This window comes from Mya arenaria, chromosome 2 (assembly GCF_026914265.1).
Source record: "Mya arenaria isolate MELC-2E11 chromosome 2, ASM2691426v1".
NCBI lineage: Eukaryota > Metazoa > Mollusca > Bivalvia > Myida > Myidae > Mya > Mya arenaria.
The window spans coordinates 16,620,453-16,632,483 of NC_069123.1; the positions used below are offsets into that span (position 1 = coordinate 16,620,453).

Here is a 12,031-nt window from a genome sequence, read left to right on the forward strand (position 1 = left end):
AAAGGCTTAAATTCATCCCACAAGGGGCATTGGCCCCTTGACCCTAACTGGGGGAGGACACGCAGACTCCACCACCCCCCCTCCCCACACACACACCCCCCGCCTACTTTTGGGATCTTCCCTGCTACTTAAATTAATTTCTACACCCCTGATTATAATAATAAAGCTTTGTCTCCCTAGTTAAATAAATCTTTGTTTTTAATGCTTATTTCTGTTTGCAAAATGTTTATTGCTTTTTATTTTTAAAACAGCCTTGTTTGTGTTTTATTTTTATCTTGAATTGCGAAATGAAATCTTGTGATCTGTTTGTAAAAAAAGCCTTTGAAATTTGAAAACTTGAGTGGGTCTATTCTATTTATATTTTGTTTCTGTTATATTTCTAATTTTATTTAGTTTGACCAGACCAGGTGAACATGGTGTGCCAGGCATTTTGTGATGTTTACCTTACATTAGTAAGTATACCATGTGTTTATCTATATTTTCAGAAAAATGGAGTCTGCAAGAAATGGGCAGGTCATTGATATAATAAAAAGTAATGGTGTCCATGCCGCATGTAAATTTTTGTTAGGAAAGGATGGCCTTAAAACAAGCAAGCAAACATTGCTTAAAGATTTAGGTAAGCTTTTTAAACGTTTTCAACATCTCAACAAGAGCAAGGCAGTGTAAAGGGCAAGGAAAACATGGAAAGGTTTATGTCCAATGAATATACTTACCCAACACCAAATGATGATTGTGATGAAACCCTGCCTTCAACATCAACTGGTAAATTATTCCTGACATATGTGATTCACTTAGCACCAAAGCAGAGACCTTGGGAAAAGTTTGCGTGGATCTAGCTGGTGAGTTGGTAACATTAAGAAAGGAGAAGCAAAGTATTGAAGAGGAATTAAATTCAGTAATTGATGAAAAAGATGTGCTAAATGACAGTGTTGAACAGTATGAGTCTAGTATTGAAAAGCAACGAAAGCAACTAAAAAGAACATCAAATAGGGAATCTTACTGGCGTTCCAAATATCAAAAAATAGAAAAAGATAATGATAAAGAACACATAGAAGATGATATGATTTCGCTGCAATTGAACATTGAAAATTTAGAGCACGGAAATAGAATGAAAGACAATTTGATAGATGATTTGAATGAACGGCCACATGAACTTGAAAATCAAAATATTGAACAAAATAAACTAAACAATTGTGAATTTTTTTACGAGAAAAGTAAAACATATAGTTTAGATTTGCATGCTTGTGTTTATTCACTTTTGGATAACCATGTTGCTCTTGAAAATGTAGGGGATGTGATAAGAAGTTTTAAAATTAGTTAATTTGAAGTCTAACAAACTTCCATCAGTTGGAACAATACATAATTGGTCAATTGAAAGGGGTATAATTGCAAAACAACAGATTGCTGAAAGTTCAAATGAACATAATACAACTTTGCACACTGATGAGGCTTCAAAATATGGTAATAAATGGGGAGCATTTGCGTCAAGAGATCAACAAGGAAATTATACACTACTTGGGTTAAAAGAAATGGCAACAAAATCAAGTCATGACACTTTAGAAACTTTAAAGGATATTTTAAACCATATAGATGATGTCACAGATGATGGAACCGGCAATAAATTATTAGTTAATATCAAAAACACAAAGAGTGACCGCACTTCCACTGAAACAAAATTCAATGAATTCTGAAGTTATAGGCAATTATGAACAATTATGTGAGGAAGAAAAACTCTCTGTTTCAAGAATGAACAACTTTTTTGTGGTCTCCACACATTGGTGCACATGGCTGATACTGCGCAGAAAACTGTATATGAAACCGAAAAATTACACTTTGAAGATGGTGTCATACCAATTTTAAATAAATCATTTGAAAAAACAGGGCAGCCAGGAACTATTCGGTTGATTTTAACTGCTTGCAAAGCATTTGCTCGATATGGTGATCCGAAAAGTGGTTGTCATGAGAACTTTCTTACATTTATTTCAGACTTTCTAAAAGAACATAACATGTCATTTCCTCTTCAACCTTTAAAAGGTAATAGATTCAATATACTTTTCACCAATGCAGGACATGTGTATTATTTTCATAATTTAATGAAGGAGTTCCTTGATAAAAGCCCCTCCTTAAATGGACTACTATTATCTGTGCAGAAAGACCTGGCCGAACCTTTCTTTTTAGCAGGCTGCAAGGCTTTAGGCCTAATTTCCAAATATATAACCATGACCACTGTGGAGGGTCATTGAAAAAAAAGATATTTCCATTTCAATGATGAACGCCCGATATCTGACATTGCTCAAATATCTTGAGGACATTACTCTTAACCTTGATAATTTCATCAGTGGTGGTATGTTGTTATATGATGACATACCAGTCAAGACAGACATTGTACATGACTTCCTGATTGAAAAGGCAGATGAAATTGATTGTCATTTTGCATGTTGTATTGCCAGCATTTGCAATACTCATACAGCGCCAATATGGAGACCATTTGCCAGGTGGAAAACATGAGGAATTGAATGAAATTGAAACCGCCAGTGTAGACAAACACAACAAATTTCCTGAGCGAGTATTCTCATATGTGGACCACATTTTGTCGTCAAAACCAAATATATCAACATTAACAATGGAATCGCATGTTACATTTTCATTGAATAAAACAAGTGCATGGCTATCAAAACAGGACAATGCAGATGAAATTATAAAGCAAAGAAGGAGAGAAGTACACAATGAAAAAAAGAAATTCAAACAAAGGGAGGAATCAATCAGAGCCAAAAGGTTGGAAAAGCAAAGCGAACAATTTAGGAAAAAAGAAGAACTGGAGAGAAAAAGAGTGGATAAGTTGGAAAAAGAAACAAATGATATGACATTTTATGGACTGTGGCAGGGTGAAGGACAAATGAACGAAGCATTGGGTAAAATAAAAATAAAAACAGAACAAGAAGAAGCTTTGCGGGTTCAGCTAAGATTTAGGAAAAATATTTTCAATAAAAAATGTGATGAAAAAGTATACTCGTTTAGTAAACTCATAGATAATAAAAGAGTTCTTTTAAGTGTAGATGAACTGAAAAGAAATGTTTTAACTTTGATTAACAAGGCTGCAAATTTTCCTTCACCTGAACAAACTCATTTATTAGTAGGTAAGAATATAGATCACAGGTTTTTGGAAGAAGATGGTAGGGAGAAATGGTACACTGGCCGAGTGATTTCACAGGTATAATAACTGTTGATCAGAGTAACTGACCCTGTTTTTTGTAGAATGTTATCATGTTTATCAAAGAAGTGATATACAACAATTCAAATTGTATCTCATTTTTGCACTTTCAGGTACCAGGTTTCTCTCGATGTTTTAACGTGATCTATTCTGGCGATGAAGATGTCTACACGGTGTAGTGGCCAATCAGAGCCCAGTATTGATAAACCCGCCTCTGGGTATGATAAGCCCGCCTCTGGCTGACAGTTGAATGTATGTTGATAGTTCAGTTATTGATTAGATTCAAGATCGTGTGCGTATGAGTATAAATGTAATAAAGCTATATTAAACCATCCCGTTTTGGGTCTGTTATATACATAACACTGACAACATTACATTGGCGACGAGGATTGAGGATTAAAGTGCTAGTAGATTAACATATGAAATACGTCAGTGTCAGGATTAACGCACAATGGCTGGATAAGCGCCGTTCCCGAAATTTGATGTGTACGGGGAGGAAACGTCCCTTGGCACACGATGGACTAAATACGTGACAAAGTTGGAAAATTTGTTCACACGACTTAGCATTGACTCAAAAAAACGGAGGAAAACGCTATTACTTCACTATGCCGGAGATGAAGTATTCGAAATATACGAAACATTGAATCTTGAAGACAGCGATTCAAACTACGATGTCGTCAAGCAAGGGTTAACAGCAGGGCTCGACATTAACCACTGCCCGATTGCCCGGGGCAAGTAATTTTTGCAGGAGGGCAGTAGTTTTTAGAATCTACCTGCCCGATCGGGCAGTAACAAAAAAAAACTCGTCATAGTGGCGACTTTTCTGGTAAAAAATAGTAGTCTGTACTCTCCTTCTTGGAGAGTATTTATCAAACCGAAACTAATGCACTCATTGGTTGTTGACTCGAAAAATCGGGTCAAATGGAGCTCCTCTGACATTTTCATTCGAAACTACGATGACGAAGACTGCCGAATTTTTGATAGAGCTCGAGTAATTCCGTCTAGATCCGTTAGCCAATCGCGTGAGCTGCACCAAATCCATATAGCTAGCATTCAAGTTAATGCCCTTACAATGTACACAAATGGTGTTTTGACAGTCGACACTGTCAAGTTGTTTTAATGTTTTAAACGAACAAAAGGCTAAGTCATCCGAGAAAAAGAACAGCTATGAAAAGAAACGAAAAGACGCTGGGTCGAGTCTTGGGGAAATAATTTTCCTGGACTCAGACACAGCGAGAATGGTAATTTTGGCTATTTTTCGGACTGCTCAAATTTTCGGATGCTCGGTTATTCGAACTTTACGATTTCACTTTACATTGCGATAAATTGTAATTTACTTCAAAATAAATGTAAGATTATAAGGCTAAGATAATGAGAGGTTGACTGTTCGTTCTTATAATTCAATTTTATTTCATCCTTAATAATTTGAATGTATGTGCTATTAGTTACAAATTCCATGACAACTGATTTATTTCAAATACAGCAAGCCCTGATGTGCAGGTTGAATCTGGAAATGGGTTTTGATGTGAAGTATAACAACAAAATGAGCCCAAAAAAATTAGGCAAGTCAAAAATCCATTCGGGCAAGTGAAAATGGCTAGGTGGTTGCCCGAAGGGCAACCAAGTATTAGAATAAGTGTCAAGCCCTGAACAGGCTATTTCCAACCGAAGAAAAACAGAGAGTTCGAGCGGTTTGAATCTAGGAACCTAAAACAACATCACGCCGAAACAATAGACCAATTTGTAACTCGCCTCCGCCAAAAGGCAGACAATTGTGAATTTTCGGACAAAGACGGTGAAATAAAGAGTCATATCATCCAAGGCTGCGGGTCATAGAAACTACGACTAAAATGTCTGGAAGAAGATAAGCCGCTTAAAGATATTTTAACAATGGGAAGAACAATGGAAATTGCGGACAGACAAGCCAAAGCAATGGAACCGCAACACAGCGACATAAACAAAATAAAAGCCACACCGCGACACACAAAATCGCAACATGCATATTATAGCTATCCACCAGCAGCACAAAGAAAACGTCAACAACAGTCACAATCAAGACAAACGTGCAGAAACTGTGGCGGAATATATCCACACCAAACCAAGTGCCCAGCTTACGGAGTGACATGTAATTATTGTCGTATACCAAACCACTTTATTGGCGTATACAGAAAACGAACACATAAGGCTCAGGTTCATGGAATTGACCTGGTGGAAAATAAGGCACATAAAGAGCATTCAATGTCGGATACAGATACATTATTTAGAGTGAACGTTTTGACAGATAACAAAGTGCCAAAGATAATATTAAGCATAAATGGTGTTCAAACGAAAACTCTAATTGATACCGGAAGTTCAATAAACATAATCAGCCAAGATGTTGTTAACAAAATGGAACCAAGGCCACTACATCGGCAAAACTGACCGATGACTACAAAACATGGGACATTGTTATTAAAGTATAATATGGTAAAACTGTAATGACAATGAGGCATAATCAGTTTGATATATCAGTTATCTAAGAAGGCAGAAGGGAGCTCATTTAATAGCACGAAACCAAGTTCACCTGTACAATTCTATACTTGCAACAATGTTGCGCTGGATTAAATATTATATTGTGATCAGCCTATGTCTGCTGAATTATTTACCTGTTTGTTAGAGATATGCATATAACTTTAACTTTCAGCAATGGTATTATATTGTTTATTTGTGAATTATCAAAAATGCATGTATAAAAAAACAAATGATACAATTTTTAAAGCATGCATTAATTGTGCCTTTGCAACACAAACATGAATGTGATAAAACACAACTGAAAGCTTTGAAAAAGGTTACATTTTGATTTGTTTAAATAGCTATTACTGTCTGCATCGTTATTAAAACCAAATTATATTTGTTTAATTGCATTCGTTTAATTTAGACCTTTCATTTGATATATTATCTTAATACACCGGTAATTGGTACATCCAGGATACACATGCATATTTCTGTAAGAAATATTTTTTACATGCTTGACCACTGGCCGGGCAGAAAAAATACCGTTTGAATTTATTTGAAACGGCCATAACTTCAACAAACATGGACAGATTTTAAAAATTATTGCAGTTATGTTTTTGTCTCATCAAAACCTTTAATTTGATATACAACACTGGTGTGTTTTACCATGAAGTCGCTACCTAAATGCGCATTATTGTGGCTACTGTGTACTAGAATATATAAACCAGCAGTACACAGAACACTTGTCCTTAATTTTTCGAATCAAGTTCTGCCAAATTCTATTGTAGAAGTCGATATGAACAGGTTCGTTACTAGACCCATTTGTAAAAGCTCAAGCGTAAAATGCCCCCATTTCTTACTCATCATTAAATCGTAAAAGTTGCAAGACTTTTCATGTAAAAGGATTGCATTAGACTCATTATTTATGGAAGTTGGTTAAAATCGTCTTATTCTAGCGTATATTCCTGAATATTTCCTTAAAAAGTAAAGTTTGGAGCATTACCAGACGCGCGTCCTCTTCACCTTTGGTTTCTTTTACAGACGACAAAATGAGGTTACACACTACCATAAGAACACTCGAAAATGTGTCAATAGCGGTAGACCTCGTTCGCCACCGATTACATTTAATATAAACATTCTAGGTCTGTATATATGAAAATAAGAAAAAATAAACACTTCACATTAATCAGCTCAAAATATCAGACTGTATTATAAGGATGAATAAAGTTGAATAATTTTCTTCCGTCCGACATTTGTCGTTAACCATGCTTGTATCTAAATATTCTCCATTATTGTCAAAACTCAACTGGGGGATTTAGACATTTGTGCGTCTAAGGACTGTCTTATATTTTAATTATTGGTATTTACTGATTGTTTTGTCTTATTTCTTTATTATTATTGGGTGATTGTTTGGGAGTTTATTTTGTGATTGTTTTGTTTCTGTTTCTTTATTGTTTTGTGAATCTGTGACAGTCCGCTGTAGGCGGCGGATGTGCGTTCACAGTATAACGTTCCGTGATAGATGGAAGTACGTTCATAGTACGTATGTTTACTTGGTTGGTAATATGCAAATTAGCAAAGTCCGGGGGGGGGGGGGTAATGTGACGGTCCGCTGTAGGCGGTGGATGTGCGTTCACAGTATAACATTCTGTTATAGACGGAAGTACGTTCATACTATGTGTTTACTTGTTTGGTAATTTATAAATTAGCAATGTCCGGGCTCTGTGTGTATTTTACTGTATATCAAGACCAGCGGACCCCTTCAGGGTCGAGCATGTTTTTCCCTGAAGGGATCTGTTGACCTTGTTGGTCTCGCACATAACAAATATTTTGTTATTGCACCTTGTTTTTGCCATTATTTAAACAATTATATTGTAAGTGATTATTTTGTTATTGTAAAGATGTTTTTGAGTTTATTTTGATTTTTATTGTTGTAATTTTTAGGTAACCTGAGCACAAAATGCTCAGCATGAGCTTCTGTGATACAGTAATTTTCAGACTCCCGTCGGCGTCCGTCCATCGTCAACGTTTTCTTTTTGAACCACTAGGAAAAATTCAACTAGACTTTGTAGGAATGTTCCTTGGGCGATCCTCTAACATGTTCCTTCAAAAAAGTGGTTCCTTGCATAACTCTGGTTGCCATGGCAGCCAAAAGAAGAACAACTACCTTGAAAATCTTATTCTCAGAGACATGGGGATGAGCAAAAACGTCACGTGACCACAAATGCAAACGCAAGTAGTATTTTTGGCTCAATTGATCGTCAATCCAGGTAAGTTTCATATCGATTTTTTTTGTTTTGTTCCACTAACTATGAGTTCATTCTGATCTTGAAAATCAGCTTAAAATTGAGCTACATTGTAAATCCTTTCCTACAGGATGGTCGGGTTAGGGAGGAGATAAAATAGGGTAAGAACAGGGACAGAATGGGATCAGAACAGAGACAGAATGGGGTCAGAACAGGGACAGGATGGGTCAGAACGGAGACAGAACAGAGACAGAATGGGGTCAGAACAGGGACAGAATGGGGTCTGAACAGAGATAGAATGGTGTCAGAACAGACAGAATGGGGTCAGAATAGGGACAGAACATCGACAGAATGGGGTCAAAACCAAAACAGAATGGGGTCAGAACAGAGACAGAAGAGGGACAGAACAGAGACAGAATGGGGTCAGAACAAAGACAGAATGGGGTCAGAAAAGAGACGGAATGGGGTCAGAACAGAGACAGAATGGGATCAGAACAGAGACCAAATGGGTCAGAACAGGGACAGAATGGGGTCAGAACAGAGACAGAATGAGGTCAGAATGGGGTCAGAACAGAGATAGAATGGGGTCAGAATGGGGTCAGATCAAAGATAGAATAGTGTCAGGACAGGCACAGAATGGATGCAGAGCAGGGACAGAATGGGACCGGAACAGGGACAGAATGGGGTCAGAACAGGAACAGAATGGGATCAAAACAGGGACAGAACTGGTCAGAACAGAGACAGAATGGGGTCAAAATAGGGACAGAACATAAACAGAATGTGGTTAGAACAGTGACAGAATGGGGTCAGAAAAGGGAAAGAATGGGGTCAGAACAGGGACAAAATGGGGTCAAAACAGGAACAGCACATGGACAGAATGGGTCAGAATATGGACAGAATTGGGTCAGAACAGGGACAGAAAGGGGTCAGAACAGAGACAGAATGAGGTCAGAAAAGGGACAGAATGGGTCAGAATATGGACAGAATGGGGTCAGAACAGATACAGAATTGGTCAGAAGAACATAGACAGAATGGGGTCAGAACAGGGACAGAATTGGTCAGAGCAGAGACAGAATGGGGTCAGAACAGGGACAGAATAGGGTCAGAACAGAGCCAGAATTGGGACAGTATGAGGTCATAACAGAGACAGAATGGAGTCAGAACAGGGACAGAATGGAGTCAGAACAGGGACAGAATTGGGTCAGAACAGAGACAGAATGGGGTCAGAACAGGGACAGAATTGGGTCAGAACAGAGACAGAATGGGGTCAGAACAGGGACAGAATTGGGTCAGAACAGAGACAGAATGGGGTCAGAACAGAATGGGGTCAGAACAGGGACAGAATTGGGTCAGAACAGAGACAGAATGGGGTCAGAACAGAGACAGAATAGGGTCAGAACAGAGCCAGAATTGGGACAGTATGAGGTCATAACAGAGACAGAATGGAGTCAGAACAGGGACAGAATGGAGTCAGAACAGAGACAGAATGGGGTCAGAACAGGGACAGAATTGGTCAGAACAGAGACAGAATTGGGTAAGAATAGGGACAGAATAAAGTCAGAACAGGGACAGAATTGGTCAGAACAGAGACAGAACAGAGACAGAACATAGAGAGAATGAGGTCAGAACAGAGACAGAATGGGGTAAGAATAGGGACAGTATGGGATCAGAAAATAGACAGAATAGGGTCAGAACAGAGACAAAACAGAGGGAATGGGGTCAGAACAGAGTCAGAATGAGGTTAGAAAGAGACAGAATGTGGTCAGAACAGGGACATAATGGGGTCAGAACAGAGACAGGACATAGACAGAATGGGGTCAGAACAAAGACAGAAATGTGTCAGAACAGGGACAGAATGGGGTCAGAACAGAGACGGAATGGGGTCAAAACAGAGACAGAATGGGGTCAGAACAGAGATAGAATGGAACCGAAACAGAGATCAAATTGGGTCAGAACAGGGCCAGAATGGGGTCAGAACAGGGAAACAATGGCGAAAGGATAAAGACATTAGGGGTCAGAACAGAGATGGAATGGGGTCAAAACAGAGACAGAATGGGGTCAGAACAGAGATAGAATGGAACCGAAACAGAGATCAAATTGGGTCAGAACAGGGACAGGATGAGGTCAGAACAGGGACAGAGTGGGGTCAGAACAGGGAAACAATGGCGAAAGGATAAAGACATTGTGGGGTCAGAATGGGGAAAGAATAGGGACAGGTTAGGAACAGCTAGGACAGGTACAGGGACAGAAGCATAAGACGCCAACAGCTGCTGGTTCCGCTGGAAGTCAGCCTATAGTCAACATTAATGTTAAGACTGGTATTGTCTGCAAATAACCTAACATTTCTACTGGTACCAATATTGACAACTTTGTCATTAAAAATAAAAAGGGGCCGAGAATAGAGCCTTTAAGTACATCGGCCTCAAGGTAGACCAAACTAGACATCAAACTAGAGAGAACTATAGTTGTCTAAGATAAATGAGGTCATCACGGGACCTCGAGAGTAAGTTGCCATGACACCTGTATCTTATAATACACTTTTTTGTACATTACAACATTTAACATCTTGAAATAACGTTAAACACTTGCAATTCGGCCAGATAAAGCTAACCAATAACTGGAACTGTGATAGGAAAACACTTCAAACGATTAGGAGCAACCAGACTGAGATTAAGGTGAGGCAAAACTTTATTGTTTCTGCAAGTCAAGTTGTAAACAAGAAGAACAGGACCAGAGTCAACAGCATCTTTTTAAAGATCTACAATCAAGTACAGACAAGATTAATTACAATGTGGTAGACACATGGCATATGAATCCTGCTTTTAGGGTGTGAGCTGGGGCCGTGATTACGAAGAGTTTTAGAAAAGCTCTTAAATTATAAATAATCATTATAGAAATTAATGTTAACCATAGTTACACTGTGAATAGTAATACAATTCAGCAAGACTCCTTCAAAACTAAACTTAAAATAAAATTATAATTAAATGAGGATAAGCAGTGTCACCACTGAAGTCAGACTTGAGACTATTTGTACTGGTAATCATGGTTCCTTGTCTCAAGTTCAAATTAATGAAGAGGGGTGTCATAGGAAGAATGTGGTTGAATATTTATTAGTTTAGTTTAAACATATTTATTTTACACATTGTGAAACAAGTTATTACATGATATTATTCACTCTAGTTGGCCCGATTTTACGCGTGAGTATGGTCTTGTGTTGTGGGGGAACCTGGAGAAAACCCACTTGTCCTGCTTGATGACCACAAACCAAACTCACATATTAATTCAACTTAATGCATGAAGTTTTACATTAAGTAAATGGTGCAAGATCGGAATGGAGATAATCCAAAGTAGGTCTTGCACAGGTGTCAGTTTCTTTGCCTTTCATTTTCCAAATATATGAAAGAGATGCCATGGAAGAAATAAAGTCATTGCAAACAGAATGTTTGGAAGTTTCATCTGTATATCAAAGAGGCGACAAGTTATATGAAGTCATCATATGGTGCTGATGATTGAATTCGGCTGTGAAACCTGAAACTAAGCCTATGGGCTGCACTAATCCATAAGCTTTCCAAAAAAAATAATGTGTTGTCTTGCAAAACGTTTTACTTTTTAAGAACATTATGACAATATTTTCCAAACTTGGCATGTCAACATACACACATTTGACTAATTTGTTATGAAAACATCCCAAAATACTGTAAATATTCGTAACAACTGTTTGAAGTGAACTTCTCAATGTCAAAGAAGATTCTACTATTCTTAGTTGCTTTTAATTGCAGGTTTTTAAAAGATTAAAACCTCAAAACATGTGGTGCTGTACAAATGATAACGTGTACACTTGTGAAATGCTTTGTAATGTTATGTCGATGTACACACTTCTAATGTAATAGTGTAATTCTTAACACAATGATATTTACATCTTAACATATTTTTATAGCTTGAAATATATTAAGGCATTGTTTGAATTATTTTTAAGAGGCATAGACACTGTGTAGACTTGGTCATATCATGCAAAACCATGTGTTGTCTTTCGTCATGAGCTAGAGTATGTGTTTGAATACCAATCGCTTATTCTGCAAGG

At 37.7% G+C, this 12,031-nt stretch overlaps 1 protein-coding gene and 2 pseudogenes across 1 annotated transcript in view; 2 read left to right on the plus strand and 1 right to left on the minus strand.

Moving 5' to 3' along the window:
- Window positions 1-6,741, minus strand: part of LOC128208761 (uncharacterized) — a 140,169-nt gene extending 133,428 nt beyond the window's left edge. Inside the window, exon 1 of the mRNA XM_052912344.1 lies at window positions 6,708-6,741. The gene's annotated coding sequence lies outside the window, so the exon portion shown is untranslated. The remainder of the gene's footprint in view (window positions 1-6,707) is intronic.
- LOC128213565 (uncharacterized) lies at window positions 681-2,243 on the plus strand (annotated as a pseudogene).
- Window positions 2,347-3,390, plus strand: LOC128213571 (uncharacterized; annotated as a pseudogene).
- Window positions 6,742-12,031: the final 5,290 nt, after the last annotated feature.